The sequence below is a fragment of the Mauremys reevesii genome, linkage group 12 (assembly GCF_016161935.1).
Source record: "Mauremys reevesii isolate NIE-2019 linkage group 12, ASM1616193v1, whole genome shotgun sequence".
In the NCBI taxonomy this organism is placed as follows: Eukaryota; Metazoa; Chordata; order Testudines; family Geoemydidae; genus Mauremys; species Mauremys reevesii.
The window spans coordinates 49630525-49655011 of NC_052634.1; the positions used below are offsets into that span (position 1 = coordinate 49630525).

Genomic DNA, 24487 nt, shown 5'->3' on the forward strand with positions numbered 1-24487 from the left:
CACCCACCCCTGCCCCAGCCCAGAGCCTGCACCCAGCACCCAAACTCCATCCCAAAGCCTGCACCCCTCCTGCACCCTAATCCCCAGCCCAGGATCTGCATCCCAGACCTCCCCCTCCCGAGCCCCCTCCCAGAGCATTAGGCAGGTGGGAGCAGAGTTGTGGGGGGCAGAGTTGGGGGGCGGGTTCTGGGCACCACCAAAATTTCTACAAATTTGCCACCCATGTCTGCAGGAGGTCTCCCCAGGCAGGGTTAGCTGCCATGGCAGGGGGTGGGGTGGGGAGGAAGTCTCCCTAGGCAGGGTTAGCTGCCACGGGGGGAGTAGTTGCTGCAGGGGGGCTCCCCGGGTGGGGGGCTGAGTTAGCTGCGGGGGGTGGGGGAACGGACAGACGCGGTTAGCTGGGTGGGAGGGTGCAAGGTGGAAGTTTCACCTAGGGCCTAAAACTTCCTTGCACCCGCCCTAGGGCTTTCCGCACCCTGACAGGCTGATTAGACACCTGCAGCCAATCAAGGCAGGCTACTCAGGGCACTTGGATTTAAAAAGGAGCTCACTTCAGTTTGTGGTGTCTTGTGAGGAGCTGGGAGCAAGAGGCGCAAGGAGCTGAGAGGCAGAGAGTGAGAGTGAGAGTGAGAGTGAGAGTGAGAGTGAGAGTGAGAGTGAGAGTGTGTGCGTGCGTGCTATGCTGCTGGAGGACTGAGGAGTACCAGCGTTATCAGACACCAGGAGGAAGGTCCTGTGGTGAGGATAAAGAAGGTGTTGGGAGGAGGCCATGGGGAAGTAGCCCAGGGAGTTGTAGCTGTCATACAGCTGTTACAAGAGGCACTGTAGACAGCTGCAATCCACAGGGCCCTGGGCTGGAACCCGGAGTAGAGGGCAGGCCTGAGTTCCCCCCAAACCTCCCAACTCCTGATCAGACACAGGAGGAGTTGACCCAGACTGTGGGTTCCACCAGAGGGGAAGATCACTGTGGTGAGCAAATCTGCTAATAAGCGCAGGACCCACCTAGGTAGAGGAGGGACTTTGTCACAGCCTCTAATTGCAGCATTTTTAAACGATCTGCATGTTGCTTGCAGGCTCCTAACACTTGCCACAGCAGCTCCTTTTAACTTCCATCCAACCATCTGTAGTTTATGCCGATAGGTCGACTTTAGGTCTTTAACTTTGATTGGTAGCTGAGAAGATGGTAAATTGGACAGAAACCTCTTCATTTCCTTGTTATTTCCTGACTTCTTTATTCATCGCCTTTTCCTTATTTCCCTGCAGATTGACTAGTTCTGGGTGCTAGCAGGGGGACCTGACGGGCTCCTTATTTTCTGATTTCTTTTGGAAGCATTGAACTTACCAGGGCACAGTCAGAACCTGGATGCTCATGTAAATGTAACACCTCGTACTCAGCTTTAGTTCTGTTTCTCAGCTCTTTTGGAAAATCGATCTTTAGTCTGTCATGTAGCATCCTTGCATTAGGAGATGGCTACTTAATAAGACCATAAACCTTGGCAATCAAATGGAACCTGAAGTCCATAGAAGACCCCGAAAGGCCCTTGGGGAGTGAAGTGCAAATTGAGGAAGACTTCCCTGCACAGCTTCTCTCTCAATTCTCGTTTTCCTGGATTGAGCGCAAAAGTCGGGAATCAGCTCAGGGTAGGGTTATAGCATATGTGTGCAGTGGTTAGACAAGAAACAGCAAGGAACTGGACTGGTATGGAGCAAAACTCTTATGTGTGCCTGATGACTGTACGTTTGAGAAGGAGCAGAAAAGAGCATTGGGGCTGCGGTATAGCGCTTGCATAGGCTTTCTTTGGCCTGTTTTGCTGTAAGAGTTAAAACAGTGAGAGAGTGTTAGTCACAGGTCAGTGGGTGGGTTTATGCAAATTAGGCATGTACAGGGAAACCAGTGAGAGGAAGGAGGCTGAAAGACTTCTCTGTCTTTGAACAGAACTGTGTGTTAAGGGCTCTTGCTTTGAATTCTTCCAGTGGAGTCATTTCGGGGAAGTGATCATCACTTCGAGTTACCTACTTATCAAAGCCCCGTGAATGGTGTTTGGTGCGTGTCTGGGAGCTCCTCGTGCTGAAGTAGAAAGCAGTGGGGGAAGAGTGGCTGCCTAGCATCCGAAACTCTTAGCATTGCTTCTTGGCTATGCTCTCCAATACCCAAATCCTAACATCTCCCTACAACCTGTATGTTACCCCCAATGATACAATAACTGATGCTTCAAACACTTTGTATCATTTATTTTCAAATATTTTCTAATAAAATTTAAATCAGTTCTTATCAGTTTAATATCTGATAGGTCCTTTATTTGAGGACTGTATGTTAAATTGATTTTTGAAACAAGGGGATGGAATAGGAGCTTGCTCTGTCCACCCTATGCATTGACCTGGTATTGCAGTGTTTCCAGGACCAGTGCCTCTCCTTTTGGGGAGAATTGTCTGGTTAGAAAAGCAGAAAAAGTTTTACTCTAAAGATGCTGATTTGAGAAGATTTTTTTAAAGTAGTTGAAAAATCAGGCCTCTTTAGCACTTTGGTTTCTTCATAACAACATATTGTTAAAATTTCTTAGGAGTGTTTTCTGAGTCTACATCTGTGAGTTTCTTTGTTTTGCTGGAGGATTGTTTTAAAAGCTGAGATTCTTCTGTTTGCTGTGAGTCTTTTCAACAATATGAGGGACAAATGCTTTCCAGACTGAGGGTCTGTTTGGGAGATGGTTGGTTGGGGTGGTTTCTGTGGGGGGGGACACAGATTGGTAATATTCAAGGTCACATGTATATCAATAACTGGATGAGTTACACAGACTTCTCCCCACCCAGCCTACGTTCCATGTATCTTGACTGGGCCTGTCGCCCACCATCCCAGAGCAGAAGCCTGAAGCCTGAGCCCCACCGCACGTGGGGAGGAGGGGAACTCCCGCTGGTTGCCAGCTCCTGCAGTGTTTATGACTCCAGAAGGGGGTAGGGACCAGCCCCTGCAGGCAGTCGGGGGGATGAGCCGCTGCTTTGCTGCCCCTGACTCCCCCTCAATTACAGCCCGGGAGGCTGTGGCCACAATAAAAGCCCCTGGTGGCCACATTTGAGAAATGCTGGAGCCTCACAGTAAACAAATCCCAGCAGGTTTGTCACACCCTGTCCCCCACCCTGGGGATTTCCTGCCCTCTCCCACCCAGACCAACCTTCCTGGAAGTTCCCACCCCCTATGTATTTACTGCCCTTTCTCCCTGCCAAGGGAACCCGCCAGCAACTCCCTGCTAATCCGTCCCTCAACTGGCTCCACCGCAGCCATTTCCCTTCCCCGGCCCCTGGAAGGACGGAATGAGCTGGAGCAAAACATGGATGTTGCGCTGCAGCCTGTTAGGGCAAAAAGGGCAACTGGGAACATGTCAGAACAGGAAATAATTTCACAGCACAATTCCCCCCAGGCTCTTTCCCTGCACACAGATAATCTAGCTTGTCCTGCATGTGACAGAAAAATTCAAATGTAGGGCTGTCAATTAATCGCAGTTAACTTACGCAATTAACTTTACAAAAATCATGATTCTCAGTTTTAATCACACCATTAAACAATATAATACCAATTTCAATTTATTATATTTTTGATGTTTTCCTACATTTTCAAATATATTGATTTCAATTACAACACAGAATACGAAGTGTACAGTGCTCACTATATATAGTTTTATTACAGATATTTACACTGTAAACTATAAAGTACTGTAGTGCAATCTCTATCATTAAAGCACAACTTGCATATGTAGATTTTTGTTGTTGTTGCAGAAGTGCACTCAAAAAGAAAACAATGTAAAACTTTAGAGTCCAGTCAGTCCTACTTTTTGTTCAGCCAATTGCTAAGACAAACAAGTTTGTTTGCATTTACTGGAGATAATGCTGCCCGTGTCCTATATACATCACCTAAAAGTGAGAACAGGCTCTCTCATGGCACTTTTGTAGCCAGCGTTGCAAGGTAGCATATCTGGCACGTTAATAACATCCATATGCCTTCATACTTCAACCACCATTCCAGACGACATGCTTCCATGAGGATAACGCTCGTTAAAAAAATAATGCGTTAATTTATGACTGAAGACCTTGATGAAGAACTGTATGTCTCCTGCTCCATGGTTTTATCCGCATTCTGCCATATATTTCGTTTTATGGCAGTCTTGGGTGATGACCCAGCACATGTTGTTCACTTTAAGAACACTTTCACTGCAAATTTGACAAAATGCAAAGAAGGTACAATGTGAGATTTCTAAAGATAGCTACAGCGCTCGACCCAAGGTTTAAGAATCTGAAGAGCCTTCCAAAATCCAAGAGGGACGAGGTGTGAAACATGTTGTCCGAAGTCCTCAAAGAGCAACACTCTGATGCAAACACTACAGAACCTGAAGCACTAGACAGGAAAATCAATCTTCGGTGGGTGGCATCTGACTCAGATGAGGAATATGAATGTACTTTGGCAGGAGCGGCTCTAGCCATTTCGCCACCCCAAGCACGGTGGCACGCCACGGGGGTCGCTCTGCCGGTCGCCTGTCCCACGGCTCCGGTGGACCTCCCGCAGACGTGCCTGCGGATGCTCCACCCCAGCCGCGGGACCAGCGGACCCTCTGCAGGCACACCTGCGGGAGGTCCACCAGAGCCGCCTGCCACCCTCCCGGGACCAGCAGAGCGCCCCCCGCGGCATGCCGCCCCAAGCACGTGTTTGGCATGCTGGGGTCTGGAGCCACCCCTGTACTTGGGATCGTTATCGAGCAGTACCTGTCATCAGCATGGAAGCATGTCCCTGGCTTCTGATTGCTAGAAGCTGGGAGGGGAGAACAGGGGCTGGAGCTCTCCATGGCCGCCTGGTCTGGTCACTCCCTCTGAAGCCCATAGCCAGGGCCAGCCTTAGGGGTACGTGCCACCAGGGAATTGCCCAGGGGTACCATGGTCAAGGGCGGTGCTCTACAGTAGCAGAGAGGTGTGTGCTGCTGGTGTAAAGTCAGAAACTGCTCCCGGCTGGCAGGGGAGTGCTGCTTGGGGTGCTGCCCAGAGCGGTGATGAGCGGATACTGTTCCCACCAATGTTCCTCCGTGCCCCCCTAGGGGGCTGTGAGGGGGGGGAGCAAGGAGCAACATCAGGGCTCCCTACATCCAGGTCACCTTCTCCACCTGGGTGGCTGCTCTCTGTCCTCCCCTTATGCAGCCCAGGTGGGGAAGGTGACTGGATGCAGGGAGCCCTGATGTCGCTCCTTGCTCCCCCCTCACAGCCCCCTAGCAAGGTGCGGAGGAGCAGTGTTCGGGGCGGCGGGGGGAGTGAGCAGCAATGCCAGATACTCCGTGCATCCTGGTCTGTTTCCCCAATTGGCCACGGGGGGGGGTGCTGGGGTTGGGGGAAACGGGGGCACTGTGCAGGGATTAGGGGTGTGGGAGGAGGCAGGGGTTGGGTTGCAGAGGTTGGGGGCATAAGAAGGGGTACAGGGTTAGGTGTGCAGAGCTTGGGGCCCCAGCGGGGGTTCCGGGGTTGGGTGCCACGGGGGGCGCAGGGATTAGAGGGACAGGCGGGGTGCAGGGTGAGGGGTGCAGGAGGGGAGTGCAGGGTTGGGGGTTTCGGGGTGCCAGAGGTCAGAGGTTTAGGGTTCGAGGGGGGCACAGGGTTAGGGGTGAGGGACCTAAGGGTGCTGGAGGGGGTGCAGGGTTAGGGGCCCCAGAGGTTGGGGATGTAGGGGTTAGGGGTGCTGGAGGGAATGCAGGGGGGAGCACAGGGTTAGGGGTGCAGAGGTTATGGGTGCCAGAGGGGGGCACAGGGTTAGGGGTGTGGGGGAGGACGCAGGGTGAACAGTGCAGGGTTAGAAGCACAGGAAGGGGCACGGGGCTCTCCTGTGGCCCAACCCCACAGGAGATTGACCCCATGTTTAAAGAACAAACCTCTATACTAAGGGCTGCAATATCCACTGGGGTGAGAAACGGCATCAGCTCCTTGCTGCCCAGCCTGTGAGAGCTCTGACTGTGCGTCTATAAAGGGAACAGCGAATGGAAGTTAAGTGGCTCCGGGACGCGCTCTGTTAGAGCCCCACCGGGAACAGTGAGCAGAAGTTAAGTTGCCTCCTGTTCTCTAACTGATGGGGGGGGGGCAGCAGGGATTAGGGGCATGGAGAACGGGGGTGCCTGACAGGCGTTGGGCTGCACGTTCCCTGCTGCAGGGTTCCCTGCTGCAGCTCCGCAGACTGGAGCCTGCTCCTCCTCTGCAGGGCCAGCTCCAGCTTTTCTGCCGCCCCAAGCAGCAGGAGGAAAAAAAGGACAAGATGTGGCTCTTCTGTGGCAGTTCGGCGGCAAGTCCTCCCCCCCTTCCTCTTTGGCAGCAATTCGGCAGCAGCTCACAGACTAAGACAGGGAATGAGGGACCCGCCGCCGAATTTCCGCCAAAGACCCAGCCGTGCTGCCCCGATACCGGACGGGCCGCCCCTTTGAACTGGCCGCTCCAAGCACCTGCTTGCTACACTGGTGCCTGGAGCCAGCCCTGCTCCCGTGACAAGCAGGGGCTGGTGCAGAGCGTGGCAGGGCAGGGAGATGACATCTCCCCTAATGGCGGGGCCTTTTCACAGCAAGGGCAGCACCTCCCCGCAGAAGCACAGACCCCACCTGCTCCTCCTGCTTTCTCCTGACACGACCACTCCAATGGTGCAGGGGGGCCCGCCCTGGCTGGGGGGTGATGGAGGCAGTGGACACCACCACTCCCATGGTGCCGTAGGGGTTTCAGGTGGGGTGCCCCGCCCCCAGGGTTGGGCTCCAGGGGAGGTTTGGCAGCTTAAGGGACTGGGGGGGGGGGGGGTTGCTTGGAGGAGGTTTGAAGACCAACAGCGAAGGGGAAGTTGGACACTGGCCAGAATACCAGGAGCTAGCGGGTGATAAGGGGGGTTCTGGGCATCAAAGTGGGAGCTTCCCCCACTTCCCGGCCACAGGCCCACGGGGCTCATGGATGGAGGAGTTTGGGGGGCTGTGGGGGCCCCTGAAGGACTAGCTCAGCGTGTGATGAGTGACTGGGGTGTATGTGGGGGATGGACTGTGGGTTGGGGTGTCCAGGGGGACCCCAGGGAAGGGACTAGGGGGATTAGGGATAGAGGAGGGTGGGATTACCAAGGGGCATTGTGGGAAGGTGGGATTTAGAGAGCCCAGAGTGGATGGGTGGGGGTGGGTTGGATGACCCTACAGTGGCTGAACAGGGGAACCCGGCAGGTTGGGGGGCAGCAGAGATTGGAGATGAGGAACCTCACACCCTGGGGATGGACTTGGCCGGTGGGGGGATGGGAAAGTGGGGCCCAGCCATGGGGAAATGGGCTGGAGGCAATTAGGGGTGGGACGCTGTGGGGTCGGAGTAGGGTGGAGTGGTGAGGAGGGGGAGGAGGAGGTTGGGGCAATAAAGGTAATAATTGGAGATATACCAATCTCCTAGAGCTGGAAGGGACCTTGAAAGGTCATTGAGTCCAGCCCCCTGCTTTCACTAGCAGGGCCAATTTTTGCCCCAGATCCCTAAGGGGCCTTCTCAAGGATTGAACTCAGAACCTGGGGTTTAACAGGACAATGTTCAAACCACTGAGCTCTCCCTCCCCCCAGGGAAGTGGGGAGTGGGGGGGGAAGGGACAGGCCGGGCAGAGCGGACAGGGTGGGGGAGGGGACACCGGGGGGGCGGGGCTGGTGGGAGGGTCACAGCGGGGCGGGACACTGCGGGGCAGGTTGGGGGCTGAGGGCGCGGCCCCAGGCTGCCGCTTGTGGGGCTGCTCCCCGGCAGCTCAGCCCCCCCCCCCGCTGCTGCCCCCCAGGCCCAGCTGGGGGGGGGTGAAGCCCTTTCACTCCGCGCTGCCTCTGCCCTGCGCCCCCCCCCGCCCGGATCCCACGCGGGATTCGAATCCCAATGGCCGCAGCGCCCGGGGGCGGGGGGGGCAGCTAAGTCTCGGGGCGAGGGAACCGGGGCCTCCCCCCACGCGCCGAGTCTCTGTCCCGCGCTCTCTCCGCCAATCAGGGAGCGGGGAGGGGCGCGGCGAAGTGACGAGTTACGGCCCCGCCTCCAATAGAGGCCGCATGTGAGAGAGAGAGAGAACTACGCTTCCCAGAGTGCACAGGGAGGGGGCGTGTTGCCTGAGCAACTGTCGCGTCACTTCCGCTCTGAGACGAGCCAGGAACTACAACTCCCAGCCTGCCCCGGGGCGCCTCCGTCCTCCCCAGCCCAGGTGAGGGCGGGTCCCTGGGTCAACCTGACACTTCCCCCCCCAACGCAACTCCTCATCCCCGCCCCGCCCCCCAGAGAGCCCCGCCCCCGCCCCCGCCCCTCTCCTGCTCGAGACGAGAACTCGGGTGTCCCTTGGCCTCGTCTCTCCCCACTCGGGGACGGGGGGGGGCGGGGCTGTTGGATGGAGCCATGTGGAAATACGGGGGAGGGGCAGGGCTGGGAGCCAGGACTCCTGGGTTCTCCCCCAGCTCTGGGAGGGGAGGGGGGCAGAGTGGGGGAGAGGCTGGGGTGCCTGCTGCCCTCGCGGTGACCAGCAGAGCCCCCCCTGCAGCTTGCCCCCCCACCACACGCTGGGTGAGCTGGTGCCTGGAGCCACCCCTGGTTCCAGCCCCTCTGCCCAGGCAGCTCCCCCAGCCTGACACACACACCCAGCCCCTGCACCCGCCCCACCCCAGGGCTCCTCAGCCCAGAGGGGAGCCCCCCGCTGAGTGGGGAATCAGAGCCCCCCCCCGAAATTACCCTGGGACCAGCATGATCTGCCCATGACAAAGTGTTGATCCTCGCTCCACCCAGCCCCACTCTTGACACCCACACACCCCATCCCCATTCTGTGCACACACCTTGGGTCACTGTGACATTGAATACTTCAATTGGATGGGGGGCCCAGCACCATGGCTATTCCCTGCCCCCCAGGGCTCACGGGGCCGATTGGGGGCACAGGGGGCATGATCCAGTGCCAGCCAAGGGTGGATCAGAGGTGGGGATGGGGTTGTGGTTTCTGCACCACCCGGTTTCTGGCACAGGCTCCTTCGAGGATTTGCATTTCTTGATAGTTTTCACCAGTGATGAGCTGCCAAAATCGTAACAACCGGTTCCCTCCTCCTCCTCCTCACCCCATGAGGGGTCATGCCCCCCACCGGGACTCCTGCCCCATCCAACCCCCGCCATGTTCCTTGACAGCCCCCACCCCAGGACCCATGCCCTATCCACCCCCTTCCCTGTCCCGACTGCCCCTTGCCACCCCATCCAACTCCTTCTCTGATTCCTGATGGCACCCTGGGACCCCTACCCCATCCAACCACCCCTTATCTCTGTCCCCTGACTGTCCCTGGAATCCCTACCCCTAACTGCCCCCCCACTGCCCCATCCAACCCCTGCTCCTTTCTGACTGCCTCCCCGACCATTGCCCGTTCAATCCCCTGTTCCCTGCCCGCTGACCGCTCCGACACTAATCCATTCCCCAACTCCCCTGCCCTCTATCCAACACACCCTCCCTGTTCCCTAACCGCCCTACCTGGACCTGGGGCCAGCCCCGGGGGCCGGGCAGGCAGGAGCCGCGCCGCCCGGCTGGACCCGGACCCGGGGTGCCGGGCAGGCAGGAGCCGCCCCAGCTGGACCCAGCCCGGGCAGGCAGAAGCCGCCCACCCCCCCCAGCTGGACCCGGCCCCGGGCAGGCAGGAGCCGCGCCCCGCTCCCACCTCCGGCTGGACCCGGACCCGGGGGCCGGACAGGCAGGCATAGGCGGCAGGTTTGTATAATTTTTGGTGGGGCCCAAAATGGTGGTGCCCCCCCGCTCCCGCCCTGTAAGCCGATATAAAATGAAGCTACAACGCGTCAGCGCCACAAGATTACAAGGGTCAATTAAAAGTGGAAAGTCAGAAGCAGCACTTGCCTACTTCAATATACAGTATTATATTTTGTTGTACCTGTTGTGATGAAGTGGGAATGTTCTTAATATTTTCTCTGAATACTGTGTGGGTGCCTCAGTTTCCCCTGCAAGATGCCAACTGAAGGTGTTGGGGACAAAGAGATCAGGTGGCCTTCTTGTCCGGAAGAGACACAGAGGCCAGAGGAGGGAGTGTCAGTTTGGAGCTGGCTGGGGAAATGGGGAGAGACTCAGAACTTGGTTCTGGGCTCCCCACCCCGCAAGATGGACCTGACCGAGGGGTTCTGTTTTCTGTACCAACAAGCTCTGTTTAAACTGTGTTCCCATCATCTAATAAACCTTCTGTTTTACAGTCTGGCTGAGAGTCACATCTGACTGCCGAGTTGGGGTGCAGGGACCTCTGGCTGCCCCAGGACCCCGCCTGGGTGGACTCACTGCGGAAAGTGCATGGTGTGGAAGGGCATGCTGAATGCTCTGAGGTCAGACCCAGGAAGGTGTAAGCTTCTTGCCCTGGAGACAGTCTGCTCAGAGAGGAGGCTCCCCCAGAGTCCTGACTGGCTTTGAAGGAGTGGTTCCAGAGCATCCCAGCATCTCCTTCCACCCCATGCACTTCTCAGAAGTCCACACAGGCACTAACACTCCCTCCTCTGGCCTTTGTCAAGAAGGCTAACATCATTTTGGGCTGTATAAGTAGGGGCATTGCCAGCAGATCGAGGGACATGATCATTCTCCTCTATTCAACATTGGTGAGGCCTCATCTAGAGTACTACGTGCAGTTTTGGACCCCACATTGCAAGAAGGATGTGGAAAAATTGGAAAATCCAGTGGAGGGCAACAAAAATGATTAGGGGGCTGGAGCACATGACTTCTGAGGAGAGGCTGAGGGAACTGGGATGGTTTAGTCTGCAGAAGAGAAGAATAAGGGAGGATTTGATAGCTGCTTTCAACTACCTGATAGGGGGTTACAAAGAGGATGGATCTAGAATGTTCTCAGTGGTAGCAGAAGACAGAACAAGGAGTAATGATCTCAAGTTGCAGTGGGGGAGGTTTAGGTTGGATATTAAGAGAAACTTTTTCACTAGGAGGAGGGGAGGCAGTGGGGGAGGGGAGTGGGCTGGCACAAAGGGGAGGGCTCTTTGGAGAGGAGTGACAGGGGCACAGGGGTCATTGGGAGTCTCTCGAGGGGGCAGAGGGTTGTGTGGGTCTCTGTGGGGCAGGGGGCTGTGATGGGCGGAGCCAGCTGCAACCTGGGTCTGCTCTGCGGGGGGTGTTGCTATAGACCCCTCAGGAAGCCCCCCCCATCCTGTGTATTTTATACCAGCCCCGGGGTGCTGCTCCTTTCCCCACCCACGGCTCCATCTGTCTGTCCCCACAACTCCCCCGGCTGTGTCCATCTGTCTGTCCCACAACCCCCTGGCTGTGTCCTTGTGTCGGTCTGTCCCACAACCCCCGGCTGTGTGTGTCTGGCTGCCCCCACCACCCCCGGCTGTGTGTGTCTGTCCCCCGTCCCCCCGCTGTGTGTGTCTGTCCCACAACCCCCTGGCTGTGTCCTTGTGTCTGTCTGTCCCACAACCCCCGGCTGTGTCTGTCTGTCTGTCTGCTCCCCGCTGTGTGTGTCTGTCCCACAACCCCCAACCCCCTGGCTGTGTCTGCTTCTCCCCACCAACCCCCCCGGCTGTGTCTGTCTGTCTGTCTGCCCCCGCTGTGTGTGTCTGTCCCACAACCCCAAGCTGTGTGTGTTTGTCCCCACCAACCCCCTCCCGGCTGTGTGTGTGTGTCTGGCTGCCCCCACAGCTCACAGGCTGTGTCTGTCTGTCCGTCCCCCCCGTGGGTGTCTGTCCCACAACCCCCTGGCTGTGTGTGTTTGTCCCCACCAACCCCCCCTCCCCGGCTGTGTGTGTCTGGCTGCCCACAGGTCACAGGCTGTGTCTGTCTGCTGCTCACAATGGCTGCCCAGGGCTCAGACGCTGCCGGTGGCTCGCTCCCCCTCCCTGCTGTGGAGGCGCGGCCAGGCAGCTCCGGCACCGCCCCCGGCAGCTCCCATTGGCTGGGGTTCCCAGACAATGGGCTGGGAGTCCAGTCGCTCCTGAGGCCCCTCCCGGGAGCTGCCGCTGCGGTGAGTGAGAGCGCCGGGTGTTGCAACGCGGGGACCCCCAGCACAGGGCCTGGGGCCCAAACATTGGTGGGGCTGAGCCCAGCTCCTGGATTATTGGTGGGGCCTGGGCCCCATGGGCCCATATAACTCGCCACCCCTGCAGGCAGGAGCCGCACCCACCCCCCGGCTGGACCCGGGGCTGGGCAGGCAGGAGCCGCGTCCCCCCTGCGCGGCTGAACCCGGGGACGAGCAGGCAGGAGCCGCCCCCCCGGCCCGCTGGACCCGGGGCCGAGCAGGCAGGATTACATGATAATCAGTAAGAACAGAAGGCACAGATATCATTACAAGTAAAACAAACAAAACAAGCTTTCTGGTGACTAAAACTTAACTTCATAGAGTTACAATCTTTATCTAAGCAGGCAAGGTCCCAGGCGGGTGTTGTGTGAGGAGCTGTGTAGGCCCGAAAAGGCGTCCTGCTGGGCAAGGGCAGGTGAGGAGGGCCAGGGCTGTTGCTGCGGCCAAAGCCTTTGGGAAGCAGAAGAGGGCCAGGGGTGTTGTTGCCTGCTGGGGACCATGCGAAGGTGTAGGTGTACGCTGACCATAGCTGGTCTGTGGGAGGTGGGGCCACTCCATGTGCCCCTTTCCTTGTTAGTATAGTGGTGAGTATCCCCTCCTGTCACGCAGCAGACCAGGGTTCGATTCCCTGACGGGGAGGGTGACCCCCTTTTGAAGGGGGGACAAAGAAATCCCTGGCCTGCCCGCCACATGCCTTGCATTCTCCTTCGACGGCCACTTCCCTTCGCACCCCGCACTGATGACTTTCACCTCCAGAGAGACAGTTACCTCGCAAGGGCACGCTCGCCCTAGCCAAAGCCTCCCCCGGGGCCTGCACTTGGGGGCACGTTTCAGAGCGGCAAAGGGAAATAGGCTGGCCAGGGCCATGAGGACAATGTCCCAGACAAACGGGGAGGGACTTGGTCCAGGGGTGGAGGAAGACAGAAAAAGGGACAGGCATGGGATTGGATTCCTGTCTTTTTTCCTTTGCTCAGCATTTGACCTGTGACTGTAATGGGGAGACTTGAGAAAGACCTGTGGCCGCCGGCGAGGTAGGTGGCCGCCCCGAGAGTGCAGAGCTGAGCATTTTCCGCTGGGGTGCTGGCTTGCGCCCCCAGCGCCTGGCCGTGATCGTATAGTGGTTAGTACTCTGCGCCGTGGCCGCAGTAGCCTCGGTTCAAATCCGGGTCACGGCATTGCTTTTTGATGGGGAGGGGCTATCCTGCAGCACGCCTCGTGGCTCAGTCTGATGGCGTCCGTTTGCAAAGAGAGCCATCAGCCGGTCCTCAGTTTCTGCTTGGTAAAGGCCAGTCAGTGGGGTCCATCAGTCAGAAAAAAAGTCCCAGGACTTCTTGCTGGGCGTCAGGGTCCAAAAGCAGCGCATTCCCTCCTGGAAAGGGCTGTGTTTTGAATGTCCGTCCAGTGCGCGTTGAAGGGAAGGATCTGCGTGCCAGGGAAGCTGCGTCCCTCCAGAGGCGCTTGAGAAGCCAAAGGGGCCTGGGTGAGTTTGTGATGAGGTGAGTGTGAAGTGTGGAAGGGGGAGGGTGGCAAGAGGAGATTTGAGAGGAAAAAAGGTGCTGCTGAGCTGGTAGGGGAGGGCAAGGTCCCAGGCGGGTGTTGTGTGAGGAGCTGTGTAGGCCCGAAAAGGCGTCCTGCTGGGCAAGGGCAGGTGAGGAGGGCCAGGGCTGTTGCTGTGTCCAAAGCCTTTGGGAAGCAGAAGAGGGCCAGGGGCGTTGTTGCCTGCTGGGGCCCATGCGACGGTTTAGGTGTACGCTGACCATAGCTGGTCTGTGGGAGGTGGGGCCACTCACCGTGCCCCTTTCCTCGTTAGTATAGTGGTGAGTATCCCTGCCTGTCACGCTGGAGACCTGGGTTCGATTCCCCGACGGGGAGGGTTACCCCTTTTGAAGGGGGGACAAAGAAATCCCTGGCCTGCCCGCCACATGCCTTGCATTCTCCTTCGAGGGCCACTTCCCTTTGCACCCCGCACTGATGACTTTCACCTCCAGAGAGACAATTACCTCGCAAGGACACGCTCGCCCTAGCCAAAGCCTCCCCCGGGGCCTGCACGTGGGGGCACGTTTCAGAGCGGCAAAGGGAAATAGGCTGGCCAGGGCCATGAGGACAATGGCCCAGACAAACGGGGAGGGACTTGGTCCAGGGGTGGAGGAAGACAGAAAAAGGGACAGGCATGGGATTGGCTTCCTGTCTTTTTTCCTTTGCTCAGCATTTGACCTGTGACTGTAATGGGGAGGCTTGAGAAAGACCTGTGGCCGCCGGCGAGGTAGGTGGCCGCCCCGAGAGCGCAGAGCTGAGCATTTTCCGCTGGGGTGCTGGCTTGCGCCCCCAGCGCCTGGCCGTGATCGTATAGTGGTTAGTACTCTGCGCCGTGGCCGCAGTAGCCTCGCTTCGAATCCGGGTGATGGCATTGCTTTTTGGTGGGGAGGGGCTATCCTGCAGCACGCCTCGTGGCTCAGTCTGATGGCGTCCGTTTGCAAAGAGAGCCATCAGCCGGTCCTCAGTTTCTGCTTGGTAAAGGCCAGTCAGTGGGGTCCATCGGTCAGAAAAAGAGTCCCAGGACTTCTTGCTGGGCGCCAGGGTCCAAAACGGCGCATTCCCTCCTGGAAAGGGCTGTGTTTCGAATGTCCGTCCAGTGCGCGTTGAAGGGAAGGATCTGCGTGCCAGGGAAGCTGCGTCCCTCCAGAGGCGCTTGAGAAGCCAAAGGGGCCGTGGGTGAGTTTGTGATGAGGTGAGTGTGAAGTGTGGAAGGGGGAGGGTGGCAAGAGGAGGTTTTGAGAGGAAAAAAGGTGCTGCTGAACTGGTAGGGGAGGGCAAGGTCCCAGGCGGGTGTTGTGTGAGGAGCTGTGTAGGCCCGAAAAGGCGTCCTGCTGGGCAAGGGCAGGTGAGGAGGGCCAGGGCTGTTGCTGTGTCCAAAGCCTTTGGGACGCAGAAGAGGGCCAGGGGCGTTGTTGCCTGCTGGGGCCCATGCGCCGGTGTAGGTGTACGCTGACCATAGCTGGTCTGTGGGAGCTGAGGCCATTCACCGTGCCCCTTTCCTCGTTAGTATAGTGGTGAGTATCCCCGCCTGTCACGCGGGAGACTGGGGTTCGATTCCCCGACGGGGAGGGTGATCCCTTTTGAAGGGGGGACAAAGAAATCCCTGGCCTGCCCGCCACATGCCTTGCATTCTCCTTCGACGGCCACTTCCCTTCGCACCCCGCACTGATGACTTTCACCTCCCGAGAGACAATTACCTCGCAAGGACACGCTCGTCCTGTCCTTCCCCGCCCGGGCCCAGCTTCGGGGTCTGCATGTGGGGGCACATTTCAGAGCGGTAAAGGGAAATAGGCTGCCCAGGGGCATGAGCAGTGATTTCCCAACACCCCCCCCCCCCCCAGTTTTGTGAACTAGTTTCATGCCAAACCTGGTGGCTGAACTTCGCTACTTTGTCCTCACCTACAACTATTTCACATTGAGGACAATATATATCTTCAAGTCAGCGGCACTGCTATGGTTACCCACATGGCCCCACAGTATGCCAACATTTTTATGGCTGACTTAAAATAACGCTTCCTTAGCTCTCGTCTCCTAATGCCCCTACTGTACTTGCACTACACTGAAGACATCTTCATCATCTGGACTCATGGAAAAGAAGCCCTTGAGGAATTCCACTGTGATTTTAACAATTTCCATCCCACCATCAACCTCAGCCTAGATCAATTCACTCAAGTGGTCCATTTCCTTGACAGTACTGTGCTGATAAGCGATGGTCACATAAACACAACCCTATACCGGAAACCCACTGACCGCTATACTTACCTACATGCCTCCAGCTTCCATCCAGGACACACCACATGATCCATTGTCTATGGCCAAGCTCTAAGATACAACCGTATTTGCTCCAATCCCTCAGACAGAGATAAACACCTACAAGATCTCTATCAAGCATTCTTAAACTACAATACTCACCTGCTGATGTGAAAAAACAGGTTGACAGAGCCAGAAGAGTACCCAGAAGTCACCTACTACAAGACAGGCCCAACATAGAAAATAACAGAACACCACTGGCCTTTACATTCATCCCCCAATTAAAACCTCTCTAGCGAATCATCAAAGATCTAGAACCTATCCTGAAAGATGATCCCTCACTCTCCCAGATCATGGGACACAGGCCAGTCCTTGCTTACAGACAACCCCCAAACCTGAAGCAAATCCTCACCAGCAACCACAGAACAACAACACTAACCCAGGAATCTATCCTTGCAACAAAGCCCGATGCCAACTCTGTCCACATATCTATTCAAGTGACACCATAATACGACCTAATCACATCAGCCATGCCATCAGGGGTTCGTTCACCTCCACATCTACCAATGTGATATATGCCATTATGTGCCAGCAATGCCCCTCTGCCATGTACATTGGCCAAACCAGACAGTCTCTGTGCAAAAGAATAAATGGGATGCAAATCAGACGTCAGGAAATATAACATTCAAACACCAGTAGGAGAACACTTCAACCTCTGACCGATCAGTAACAGATTTAAAGGTGGCAATTTTGCAACAGAAAGCTTCAAAAACAGACTCCAACGAGAAACTGCTGAACTTGATATGCAAACTAGATACAATCAATTTAGGCTTAAATAGAGACTGGAAATGGCTGAGCCATTACACACATTGCAGCTATTTCCCCATGTTAAGTATCCTCACACCTTCTTGTCAAACTATCTTAAATGGGTCATCTTGATTATCACTACAAAAGTTTTTTTCTCCTGCTGAGAATAGCTCATCTTAATTAATTAGCCTCTTAGAGTTGGTTGGGCAACTCCCACCTTTTCATGGTCTCTGTGTGTATGTGTGTGTGCATATACATATATCCTCACTATATGTTCCATTCTATGCATCCGATGAAGCCATTTATCAACATTGAATTTCATCTGCCATTTTGTTGCCCAATCACCCAGTTTTGTGTGATCCCTTTGTAACTCTTCGCAGTCTGCCTGGGACTTAACTCTCTTGAACAGTTTTGTATCATCTGCAAATTTTGTCACCTCACTGTTTACCCATTTTTCCAGATCATTTATGAGTATGTTGAACAGTAATGGTCCCAGTACTGACCCCTCTGGGATACCATCTCTCTCCATTCTGAAAACTGATAATTTATTCCTACCCTTTGTTTCCAAGATTTTAACCAGTTACTGATCCATGAGAGGACTTCCCTCTTATCCCATGATGGCTTACTTTTCAAAAGTCAATTTAAATTAAATACATTTTTTTTAAATTATATATATTTTTAGAAATCTAGACCTGTTATGTGTAACTTGCATTATCCTTATATTAAATTTGCATTATCCTAACAAAACATTTACTTTATTCACATCTCTTTTATATATCTCATTGGCCCTGACACACCCCCCCCCCAAATTCAACCACCCCCCCTAATCGCAATGCCGGGGGAAACGACTGGCCACCGCCGCCTGCCCGGCGAGAACCCGCCGCACCGGGGGGTCACAGGGCGCGATGGGTTTCTGCGCACCTCTGTTTTCTGCCGGTCGAAGGGTGACGGTTCCTGCCCGTGGGGGCCGGGGGATCCCGATGGCAGCTGGGGGCTCTGGCATCCACCTGTGGCAGCTGGGAGCTACAGGGCCATCTGCAATGGCTGGGGGCTGCGGCTTCTCCTCACCCCCCCGGTGACTGGGAGCTCCCGGCTCTGCCTGCAGTGTCTGAGCGCTGGGGGCTCCCTCTCTTGCCTATGGCGGCTGGGAGCTCCAGGGGCTTCGGAGCTGCAGGGTCTATTAGCAATGACGTGGGGCTGCAGGGTCCTCACACCATCAAGGCCTGTTGGGAAATCCTGGGTCCATCCACAGCGGCTGGGAGCTCTGGGGTCCGCTCGTAGGAGCTGCAGGGTCTGTACGCAGTGGGGTGGGGCTGGCGGGGCTCCCTGGCCACCCATGGCTGCTGGGAGCCCCAGGGTCTGCCCGTGGGAGCTGTGGGGAGATGAGGGGTTTGGGGTGGAGGAGGGGGCTCCAGGCTGCAGGGTGGGGCTGAGGGATTCAGAGTGCAGGAGGGGGCTGTGGGTTGAGGCAGGGGGTTGGGGTCCAGGACGGGGTGATGGCTCTGGGGTGGGGGCAGGGATGATGGGTTCCAGGTGTGGGAGGAAGCTCTGGGCTGGGGCAGGAGGTTGAAGTGCAGGGGGGTGAGGGCTCTGGGGTGCAAGAGGGGGCTCTGGGTTTGGGGGGGTTCAGGGCTGGGGCAGGGGGTTGGGGTGCAGACTTACCTCGGGCGGCTCCTGGTCAGCGGTGCAGCGGGGGGGCCTACTGGCCACTTCCAGGGCACAGTGCGGTGCCCTAGGACACGTAGGGACCAGCCTGCCTGAGCCCCGCAGCACCGCTGACCGGACTTATAACGCAGTCACCCGACTGGGAGCTCCAGGGTCCCCCTGTCACATGTGGTACCTGGGAGCTCTGGGATCCACCCACAACAGCTGGGAGCTGTGGAGTCCATCCGTGGTGGCATGGGCCTGTGGGAGCCCCTTCCGCCACTGGTGGCTCATAGCTGTGAGGCCCCCACCGGCCGACAGCTCCAGTCTTGCTGCCCCAGGGCTGAGGCGGAAAATGTCACTGAGATCTCTGAAAGTCACAGATTCCGTGACCCCCTTTATATAATCTTAGCCTTAATCGTTGTTAACTGTCTCTCTCAATCTAGTGGTCTGCTCTAGCGCAGATGGGACAGGGAAGACAGAAGCTCACCCCCCAGGACAGGTTTGGGCAGAAATGGCTCTTGGGCTATTTGCTGAGCATGCAGAGGACTTGTCCAGGCCGGTGGAGCAGCTCAGCCAGTCCAGATGAGGAGCTGGAAGAAGGAGACCTGAGCAGCCTGGAGATCCCACTTTTTCTCCACAGCCACTGCCTGTCAGCAGGATTCCTCCTTCTCCTCAGTGAGACCAAATCTAAGCACCTAGACAGCCGGTCCGTCCGCTTCCTGAGCCTCCCTGCCAAAGTCCTGCACCTGGCTGCAGAGAATTGTCTCACATCTTGCTGGGAACTCAACTTCTTGTGCCCAGAGAGTCTCAGCCCCATTCAGTAGAGGACGTGAGAAACACTGTGTCTGCCTTTTCCAAATAAGTGCTTGGAAAGGCTTTGTTTCTATGACCACGTGACCTAATGGATAAGGCAGCTGACTTTGGAGCAGGCAATTGAGAGTTCAAATCCCCTTGTGGTTGTGCAATTTTACCTTTGTGCTGAACGTCCTGCTCCCTTCAGGGCTGGAACCTCTTCTTGGCCGCTCAGGCCAATGCTCTGCCTTCAGCTAGAGCCCCAGGAAGGAGTTGAGGGTTGGGTGTCACAAATGCTGGGGCATGAGCCCCAGGTGCTTCCAGTCTCACCTTTGCCCTTCCTGACTTGCCAAAGAAACTGGGCAGCTGCCCGGGCTAGCGTGTGGAGCAGTTTCCCTCTTCCAAGTGTGCGCCTGTCCCTGTGCGGGAGGGTACTTGCTACATAGCCCCTTGGGAGCCTGGGTGTTTCTCTGCTTCTCGCCAGCTGGGGAAAAGCCTCTTGGGGTAAAATCTCCTGCCCCACTGCCAAAGTGAGCACCTGGAGTGGGAACAGTAAGAAGCCCCACCAGTGAGGCTGGCCCTGCTTTCCTACCGTCTTCTGCTGTTGGCCACAAAGCATCAGCAGCTGGCTGTGGGTGGTTTTCAGTGGGGGTTCGGCATGCCAGGGAGCAGGGAGCAGCCTGTCTGGGCATCTCTGTGGCTCTCTGCTGGCCACTCATAGGCATGGTTCTCCCCTCCTCTTGCCCTGCCCTTGGTTGCTCTGTGGCTTTTAAGCCTTCCCTTGGAGCTGTCAGCACCAGCCACCTCTGTCCTAGGTGCCCAGAGGAGGAGAGGTGCTGGGCTTCAGCCTGGGACTCTGCCTCCCTCCTGCCTAGCCCTGACTGTGAAGCTTGGCCCTGACACTCCTTCCTTTAAATGCCATGTGGGCAAGAGGAAAAGTGTGGCAGCTGCAGGGACCAAATTGTGGGCATGAGGTGAAGCAGCGAGAAGCAACCATCCGGTCAACCCACAGGACTCTCTAGCCAGACTGTTAAGTTCTAGGACCCCAACCTATAGCCGCCAGCCCATTGAACCAGCCAGACCAAAGACCTATCTCCAGTGGGGATCAGTCACCCAGCAGGAGGGAAAAACCTCACTCTAGTTCACCCTGAGAGAGGGTAGCCAAACCCATTGAGCTCCGGGGATTTGCAGCAAAATCACATATCACCAGAAGGACCCACTGAGATTTGAACTCAGATTCCAGGATTCAGAGTCTTGAGTGCTGCCCATTACACCATGGGACCTGCTCTTTGTGGGTGGCTGACATTGGGAGCAAGGGGCCTGTCCCTAGAGCATGTGGCCACTGCCAGAGCAAGTGTCCAGCCCGTGGTGTCCCTGCAGCACAGCCAGGGTCTGGGGAGGAGGCCTGGGACATGTGAGGGAGAGACTGTGACCTGCCCTGACCCTCCAGAGACGCTGGCTGTGATCTCCCTGCACCACAGAACAGGGTGACGTGTTTTCCTTTCCCATCTTTCCTTGTGTTTTACATTGATTGCTGGGTAATAAATGGTGTTTGCTTGAAGCACATGCAATGAGGAGTGGGTCAGGGAAGTGCCCAGAGTGGAGACACTGTAGCCCTGTTCAAATGATCATGACAGAATTGGGGGTCATCAACCCCCCCAGGATTCCTGGGCCCAGCCTTGTCGGGGTTACGAGGTCTCTGCCACACACAAGAGTAGAAAGAGCCTCCTTGGGGTCAGGCAGCCTCTGGGTAAGGGGGTGGGGACTCAGATCCTTTCTCCAGCCAATTGCACCAGGGTCGTGTATAAACCAGGGAAGTTCCCCACAATAGCCAGACCAGATGCCCCCTTTACACTTGTACTCTGTCCTCATTGCTTCTCTCTCTCCCTTCCCCCCATCTCTGCTGCTCCCCCTCTGGGCTTTCTCAGCACCTGGCCCCACAGTGCTTCCTGGCAGCCAGAGACTGCACTTTCTACACCTGCTCCTGTGGATGTGGTCTCTCTCCTGATTGCTAAGGAAAGGAACCTTTCCAGGAAATGGCCACAGCTTCTGGGAATCTGCATGTGGCTGTGAACAAAATGTGGGTCATGGCACACAAGGCAACTTAAAAGCTAAGCACCCAGACAGGGGCTTGAACCCTGGACCCTCAGATTAAGAGCCTGATGCTCTACCAACTGAGCTACCTGGGCTTGTTGAGAAACATTTTCACCATTCAGCACAAGAGCGAGCAGGCAGGCAAAAGAGAGGCACAAAAAGTCCCAGGAACCCCTCCTCTTTCTGTTCAGCCACTGCCTGTCAGCAGGATTCCTCCTCCTCCTCAGGGAGACTAAATCTAAGCACCTAGACAGCAAGTCCGTCTGCTGCACCCCAATTCCCCATGCCTGAGCCTCCCTACCAAAGTCCTTCACCTGGCTCCATAGAATTACATCTCACGTCTTGCTGGGAACTCGACTTCTTGTGCCCAGAGAGTCTCCCCCCCCCCTCAGTAGATGACCCAAGAAACACAGTGTCCACCTTTTCCAAAGAAGTGTGTGCAGTAGCTTTACTCCTGTGTCTACGTGGTCTAATGACTAAGATATCTGATTTTGGCTCAAGTGTTTGAAAGTTCAAGTCACTTCGTGGTTGTGCTTGTGCAGTTTTACCTTTGGGCTGAACGTCCTGCTCCCTTCAGGGCTGGAACCTCTTCTTGGCCGCTCAGGCCAATGCTCTGGCTTCAGCTAGAGCCCCGGGAAGGAGTTGGGGGTTGGGCGTCACAAAGGCTGGGGCATGAGCCCCAGGTGCTTCCAGTCTCGCCTTTGCCCTTCCTGACTTGCCAAAGAAAATGGGCGGCTGCCCGGGCTAGAGTGTGGAGCAGTTTCCCTCTTCCAAGTGTGCGCCTGTCCCTGTGCTGGAGGGTACTTGCTACATAGCACCTTGGGAGCCTGGGTGTTTCTCTGCTTCTCGCCAGCTGGGGAAAAGCCTCTTGGGGTAAAATCTCCTGCCCCACTGCAAAAGTGAGGACCATGAGTGGGAACAGTGAGAGGTTCCACCATGGGGGCTGGCCCTGCTTTCCTACTGTCTTCTGTTGTTGGCCACAGAGCATCAGCAGCCGCCCCACATGGTGGTCTGCGGGTGGCCTTCAGTGGGGGTTTGGCATGGCAGGGAGCAGGGAGCAGGCTGGCCGGGAGTCTTGTTGCCTGTCTGCTGGCCACACATAGGCATGGGCCTGCCCTCATCTAGCCCCGCCCTCAGTTGCTCTGTGGCTTTTAAGCCTTCCCTTGGAGCAGTCAGCACCAGCCGCCTCTGCTCTAGGTGCCCAGAGGAGGAGAGGTGCTGGGCTCCAGCCTGGGACTCTGCCTCCCTATCAAGCCTGGCCCTGGCACTGCTTTCTTCAAGTGCCATGTGGGCAAGAGGAAAGGTGTGGCCACAAGCACCAAACTTGGAGGCATCAGGTGAAGCAGTGAGAATCCCACCCACCAGACAGCCACAGCCACTTCTGGACCCCAACCAAATACCTGGCTCCAGTGGGGAAGGAGTCACCCAGCAGGAGGGAAATGATTCACTCTTATATAGGTGGAGCTAGGAAAGCACTTTGAGCACCAGATCTTTACCACCCACTAACACAAGGTCCTACTGACATTTGAACTCAGATTACAGGATTCAGAGTCCTGTGTATTACACCATGGGAGCAGCTTGTGCTGCCATCTCTGGACATTGGTGATGCTCACAAGACTGGCTTGTGTAAGGGACTGTTGGCCCTTTACTAAAACTGAGTGGGTTTTTTTTGGTTGGCTAGTTCCCAGTCCCAATAGAAGGGGGAAGGGTCAATGGGAAATCAGGACCCAGAGACTGACAGGCCCCTGGGGCAATGGTCGCCGACTGGTAGGGAACAAGTGAGAATTTGTTAATGGAGAAAAATCCCTGGTGAAAATTGGCAAAGTTGTGCAGATTTTGAAAAGTTCCAGTGAATTTACACATGAAGATACAAACAGAGAGACAAACACACACAGAGAGAATGAGAAAATCACAGACTGCACAGGCCCACACAGACATAAACAAAAACCAAACCCACACAGCACACAGAGGCATATACCCATAAGGGAAAGCCACACAAAACATAGAAAGAACAAATCCACACCAAAAATACAGCAAAAGCCCACAACAGGAAACACAAAACCCACATACCAAAAGAATACTAAGCAAAAAACAATCTGCATGCAAAAATCATACACACACCCACGCACACAAAACTATGCCAGGCATCCACCAAAATCGCACAGGACCCACATGCACATCAACACGACAGATGAAACCCCCCCCCAACATAGAGAAAGCCAGGCAGGGTTTGAGTCTCACAGCGAAGAGGGTGAGCACACAGGTGGTTTGGGGAGCAAAGACTGAGGGGGAGGTGGGGCAGTGCTCTGGGCTCTGCTCGACCCCTCCTGACACAGGCGGCTGGTGGAGAGCAGAGCCTGGTAGATCTGTGGAATCTGCCCTGCTCTCTGTAAAGCAAGGGGACCCCGGTGTCTTCTGAGCTGCAATTGTATTTTCTGCAGGGCAAAATGATGGCAGAAGCTATTTGCTTAAAGAAAACTAGTGCTCCAGGTGAGCTCACAACTTCAACATCACTCCACTCAGCACTACTATTATGAGTTCTGTGTACTAACCCACTGCACCTCTGGTGCCTGATTGAGAGTTTTTTCTCCTTGATTCATGGATGGATTAGCGGAGGGGGGGTGGGTTGCATTAGCTAAAACAAATCCATATTAAAGGCTGCAGGATGGCAGCAGCAGAGGTGGGAGCCTCCTTCCATGTGCTAGAGCTGGTTCCCCCTTCTGTTGCTCAGGGGAAGGTTGGTGCTTTGAGCCCACCCGGTGCTGGAACGTCCCATGGGTGAGATTAATGGGACTCTTGGGAAGGGAGGGGAAGTATTTTCTATCCCTGCCTAGCTCCATTGGTCTCCTGTGGCCCTTTTGGCTCTCTGCTCCCCTGTTGGGGAGATGCAGAGACAAGCCCCCATCTGGGTGAGTCACCGAGAGGCTGTGTCCCATGGCGTGTGGGGGGGCGAGGGGGAGGGGTGGTCTGGGGCTCAAGGGGAGACGGTTGTGTGTGACAGTGTGTGGGGGAGGGGGAGGGTCTGTTCCGTAGGATAGAAATAATGGAAGACAGAGGGGCAGTGACAGGGCAGCCCCGTGTCTGAGTGTTATGACCCTGTGTGGTGCTGCCGTTCACCTTCCCCTCCTATGGGCTCAGCTTTCATTGAATCCAGCATTTTTTCACCTGTCCTCACCACAGAGGTGTCCCACATGCCTCAGCTACCGAGTGTCCCTCTTAGAGACGCCGAGGACTGGAACTGATTTCAGCTGCTGGACAGCTCTGCTAGGTCTTTATTGATTTGAACAGGAAAATGCTGAGTGTTTAAATTATTTCAAACCCTGCCCCCT

The 24487-nt window shown here is 56.0% G+C and overlaps 5 non-coding genes across 5 annotated transcripts; 4 read left to right on the top strand and 1 right to left on the bottom strand.

Moving 5' to 3' along the window:
* Nucleotides 1–2228: 2228 nt before the first annotated feature.
* Nucleotides 2229–2415, top strand: LOC120376425. Its single transcript, XR_005587304.1, has one exon. It is a non-coding gene; the product is annotated as a U2 spliceosomal RNA (small nuclear RNA).
* Nucleotides 2416–13135: 10720 nt separating this feature from the next.
* TRNAH-GUG lies at nucleotides 13136–13207 on the top strand. The gene has a single exon. It is a non-coding gene; the product is annotated as a tRNA-His (tRNA).
* Nucleotides 13208–13832: 625 nt separating this feature from the next.
* Nucleotides 13833–13904, top strand: TRNAD-GUC. The gene has a single exon. It is a non-coding gene; the product is annotated as a tRNA-Asp (tRNA).
* A 1161-nt stretch (nucleotides 13905–15065) lies between these two features.
* TRNAD-GUC lies at nucleotides 15066–15137 on the top strand. The gene has a single exon. It is a non-coding gene; the product is annotated as a tRNA-Asp (tRNA).
* Nucleotides 15138–21180: 6043 nt separating this feature from the next.
* TRNAK-CUU lies at nucleotides 21181–21253 on the bottom strand. The gene has a single exon. It is a non-coding gene; the product is annotated as a tRNA-Lys (tRNA).
* Nucleotides 21254–24487: the final 3234 nt, after the last annotated feature.